Raw genomic sequence first — 6,000 nt, 5'->3', positions numbered from 1 at the left:
ATTGAGGTAGGTCTATTTCGAGTATTTGGTCTATTTCGAGCATATGGTCTATTACGAGCATATGGTCTAATCTCACTAATTTTGTCTAATTCAAGGACGTGAATGAGAAGGTGGAGGATGTGGTCAATGATAAGAAGGTGGGCCAGAAGAAGAAGGTGGTGTAGAAGAAGTTGGACGATGATGTGTTTGTGGAGAAGTTTGAGAAGAAGGAAGACAATGTGCAGAATAAGAAGGTGGGCTAGAAGAAGAAGGTGGTGCAGAAGAAGTTGGACGTTGATGTATTTGTGGAGAAGTTTGAGAAAAAGGAAGACAATGTGAAGAATAAGAAGGTGAGTCAAAAGAAGAAGGTGGACGATGATGTGGTGGAATTGGAGGATGCATCCCACGTCCAATTTAAGAGAAAGAGGTTGAGGTCGAAAGCACTACTTAGTCCTTACATCGTCCATGGTAAAAAAAATGATGGTGAAAGATCCAATCATTGTCGATCCTATGGAGAAGTTTGATCTGAAACTGATGACAATGTTGATGAAAGAGATGGGAAAAAAAGTAAATTTAAAAAGTTGGAGCTCTATATTGGTAGTGTAGGCTTTAAATTCCTCGATACAATTCTGAGGACAACTAGGTGGCTAACTAATGTGAAGATCAATGTCGGATGTGCTCTGCTAAGAAAAAGAGCAATCACCTACCCTAAGACGTACACGAAGGATTTCACCATCGAAGATTGTCATTTCACCCCTTTGTTTATATCACACTATGACCAATTTGTTGCTGATTTTGCTGATAAGCCAGAAGGCCATTCATTTGATGAAGCCTTTTATGAGTACTATTGGCAGTGATCATTTTTAAATTTGGCCATTATATTCATCTTGATGTGGTATGTGCATGCACCGTGATATGCTTCTGGAAAAACTGAGCACAATGCATTGACAATACTTGGGTGTCTATCGGATACGAAGACGAGATCTTGGACTGATCCAATTTCCACTCTTAGTTGTTGCATGAAGTATGTCCAAGAGTTATTATTCTCTAAATCAACCATGCCAAAAGCAACATGATATAGTTTCTCATTTGCATCCAATGCTATAGCCACCAATAGTTGACCTCCAACCTTATGATTAAGAAATCTAACATCGACGCACAATACATGACGACAACTGGTTCTGAAACTCCTAATTGAGAGGCATAGGGAAATGAACATATATTTAAAATGGCCGTGCTCATCCGTTCGGATGTCTATTATGGTACCCGGATTATTCATCTCCAACATGTAGAGGTATGATGACAATTTACCATATGAATCCACTACAGTTCTTCGCACCTCCATTAAGGCATGTTCCTTGGACCTCCAAGCCTTATTATAACTCATCTTTATTCCATAACTTCTATGCATGTCTTCTATTATTTTCTTAGGCATGTGGTCATGGTGATGGTCCATGTACTTGCTCTTCATGCATTCCCCAATAACCCATGATGGTGCTTGCCTTTCATTATCTCGCCTTGACACAATTGAACATGTATGATCTTTTACAAATTTTTGAATCTCAAACATTTCCGAAGATTTTCCTTTCACATATCTCCACTTGCAATTATGATCCAAACATTTACAGCCCAAATATCTTTTTTTGACTTCGCCACATTGAATTCAAAATGATTAGCCATCGCATATTTATGTAACATCAGTTGAAGTTCTCTTTTATTCTCAAATAATGAACTGACTTCAATTTCCAAAGTTAATGCCTCAAGTATCGGATTTTCAATGTTAGATATGTTACTAGTAACTCAATCACTGCAGCTTGGTTGTAACCCAATCATAGGAACCCAAGCACTACTTGGATTGATACTAGCAACCCATGCAGCACTACTAGGTTGGGTAATAGGAACTCAATCATCATTCTCCTCATTCAGACGCAAACATGGTTCATCTTCAATGTCATTTTTAGTTTCAAAGAAAACCTCCCGCTGCTTCGGGAATACGTCAGGATCATCAATTTCTGGAACCATTACACTTTCTTGATTTGGGTTTGTTGGATTTCTAGGTAGTGACTTCTCTACTAAGGATACACACAATGGAGTGAAATTGTGGACTGAAACTACTTCATGTAAAAAGAACTCCACATCTTTTTTAATATTAGTTATATAAGAAAATTTGACATTCATGCCCGGAATATTATACTTGGCTTGAAGCAATAAATCATATCTAGATTTGTCAACATCAATAGCAGAATAGATTAGACCAACTAATTGGGCATAAGTAAAATTTTGGGGAACAATCAAACCGCTGTTTGACTTTGTAGAAAAATGAGTAACATCATCCGTAGTTTTCCACTCTCCATCAAAGTAAAGAAGTACTTGAGCTGCAATTGAAAACAGTTCAACAACATTACAAGAATTACGCATATTTTAATGTTCTGTTGTTGCCTCACTCACGATTTTTACTTACTTCGGTTGTTGCTTTTTGAAGATGACATGAACCATAACCGAGGAGGAGTTTGCTGGTAGAGTTTCAGGAAATCCAATGCAAAAACTTTTCCATAAGTTTGCTGCAATGAATCTAATGAGATAAGAGCCCCTATCCAATAGGTCCATTGAAGCAAACTTATGGACAATTCTTGGCACATTGTATTTCCACGAAACATACCAGCAAACTCCTCCTCAGTGAGTATTTCGCGTGAGTGAGAAACAATACGCGTGAGTGAGCAAAATACGCGTAACATCTGTCTTTGTTCTTATAACATAATATTGATTCACATTCATTTAGAAGTTATCGAATACAACCTAGCTATACTATAATATAACCAACCTAGTGTTCATAATCACTAAAAACATAAAATAAACATACCCATTTTGAGAACGATGAACAGTGGGTCACGACTTCAAACAGAGGGGTCGTGGTCGTAGTCGTCGTCGTCGTTAGCTACTGCTCGTGGTCGTGGTCTTTAGGGAGTACGATTTGAGAGTAGAGTCGGGGTGGAAAGTGAGAGAGTCGATATTCGTGAATGGAGTTTTTTTATTAGGGAATATATATATATATATGATGAAAACGAGAAATGTCACTCACGTATTTTCATCTAAAACGCGTGCGCGTGAGTGACATTTCTCGACTTTCTATTTACGGGAAATGCCACTCACACGTTTCATCTAAAACGCGTTTATGAACTCACACGTTTTAGATGAAAACGCGTGATTGACATTTCTCGTCTTCGAACAAAAAATTGATTGCACGAGGGGCAATACAGACTTTTCGCATGACAAAAGAGCCTTTTTTTACAAACTATATCCAGCGGGGTCCATTTTTGTATTTAGGCCCTCTAGTGGGGCATTTCATCAAATTTTCCTTCAATAAAACCCTGGAGATTCTGTCAACTCCCAAATGACTCTATTCAAAGGCGCAAATGATCAACCCAAGTGATGAGCCTAGGCCTGAGCCATGCATAATACATGTCTTTCATGTAAGGACGCAGATTGTTGGCCCAATCGCGAACTTAACCTAAAACTCGTTGAGAATTTAGTTAAAATCGACATTTATAAAAATTAAATAAAAATAAATTTAATATAATTAATTGTTTAAAAAAATATTATTAGAATAAATAATTGGATATACAATAAAAAAATATTTAATATATATATAATAAATTTAAAATATGTGGTAATTGATATTTTTTCACTTTAAATTGTAAATATATAGTGTTTTAATTTATATTTTTATAACAATAAATAAGTTTCAACTACATCTTTCCATCGTTTTAAAACTTAAAATATTTAACTAAATATATTTTCAAATATATTTATATTTAAATATTTTATATTATTTTATTTTAAAGTTATTTTTGTTTTTCTTTTAATTTATTTTTATGAAACATTTTGAATTATTTTTATTTTTATATTTTTATTTAATAATATATTTAATTATTTTATTTTATTAAATAATAAAATTAATTGTTATTTTTATTTAATAAAAATAATTTTATAGTATAATATTTTTTATCATATATATAAGACCACTATAAATTAAAATAAATTTTATTAACAATTTAATATATGTCAAAATATATATATATATATATATATATATATTTTGGTTATTACATATATATATATATATATAAATAATTAATAATTTTAAAATAAGAATATTTAGAAAAAAAATTAAGTTTGATATATTCAAAGAAAATTAATATTAATAATTTTAAAAAAAATTATTTAAAATTTTATTTTAAAATATTAATATTAGTTCCCTTATATATTAATACTTATTTTTTTTTTCAAACAATTTTATTCAAAATTCTAATTTTTATTTATTTAATCAATTATTTCATTTCATATTTATCCATAAATTTAAATAACTTTTTTGTCTAGTGACCTTACTTTCACATCAGTCAAATCAACTCATGAAATTTTTCAGGTGTAACATTTCGAATATTTTTTAATAAAACTAAATTTGTATAAAATGAACAAAATGTTTAACTGAAATTAATAATGAATAAATAATCATAAGTAAAATAATCATAAATTTAGACAAAATTTCAAAAAAAATTCTCATAAAAAAATAAACAAAAACAATGACAGTTAATAAAAAAATTATGAGATAAGTTAATGAGTATTATGATTTGAAATAAAAACATTAAAAATTTATTGTTGACCTAAAAGATATCATAATTGAGCATATTAAAAACATTAAAAACAAATAAGTACATAATATCAAACAATTTTTAAAACGAATAAAGAATAATTTAATATATAAGTTAAAATGACAACATTTTATTAAATGACTAAACTTTTAATTTGGACAATTCATCTTCACAATTACACTTTAGAGTAATTTGCCGTAAAGGCATAAAATGTGTAAATATTTGTATGCTTCTTCACTAATCGATGTATGACGATTTAAAGAATATGCAAAATTATTTAAAAAATAATAAGATCATAATTATAGGATAATGAGTATTATGATCAATTTTAGATACAAAATGTAGAAAACTTATTTGTTAACCAAAAAGATATTATAATTTATCATATTAAAAATAAATAAGTGCATAATGTCAAATAAATTTTAAAACGAATAAAGAATAATTTAATATATAAGTTAAAATGACATATTTTTATTAAATGACTTAACTTTTAGTTGGAACAATTCATCTCACAATTACTTTTTAAGGTAATTCATCGTGTAGCCATAGCCATAAAATGTGTAAATATTTGCATTGTTTTCACTAACTTATGTATGAAGATTTAAAAAATGTGTATAAATTATTTAAAAAATTATAGTGGAAAAAGTGTAAGTGTTACCCTTATTTCAATTTTTAAGAGTTTGGACATGAAAGTAGTTAGACTTTTGTGATATTAGTAATGAAAATTTTTAATTTTTTTAAGAGTAAAAATTAATATAAAATTCATTAATTATCAACATTTTTAATATGCATAATGTGAGAATAGTCAAAATAGTTGTATATATTATTCTCGTACATTTGTTGCATGTTCTTCCTCATTCGGACATATATATTACGAACTTGCATTATATTGTTTTTTTATATATTGATATCTAAAAACACTGTAATTAAGAAAAATAACCAATTTAAACTTTTACCATGTGGCTTGTAAGATTGTACAAAGCTTTTTAATCTTGTCAAATTTACTCAGCTCCTCAAAAAAAAAAAATGTGAAAATTGTGAGTAATATTAGAGCAATATAAAAGGTGTAAATATTTACATAATTCTTCCCTAACTAAGGTTACCAAGATTAAAAATGTGAGCTTATATTATAAAAGAAAATAAATAATGGTAATCTCGTAAAATACGTCAAATCAAGTCACATAATGAAATGTAATCAAACACGTGAAACTGACAATGTATTAATGTTTTGCAATCTTAATACCCGATAATAATGATAAATCAATAGAAAAGAAAAATGAATGATCATAAATTTTTTACCATTTCAGTAATATAGTCAAGATTCAAGGTGTCATATCTTTCTTACTCTATTATAAATTGTGATTTAGTGTAA

The sequence above is a fragment of the Impatiens glandulifera genome, chromosome 1 (genome assembly GCF_907164915.1).
Source record: "Impatiens glandulifera chromosome 1, dImpGla2.1, whole genome shotgun sequence".
Taxonomy (NCBI): domain Eukaryota; kingdom Viridiplantae; phylum Streptophyta; class Magnoliopsida; order Ericales; family Balsaminaceae; genus Impatiens; species Impatiens glandulifera.
This window is presented reverse-complemented; position numbering follows the sequence as displayed.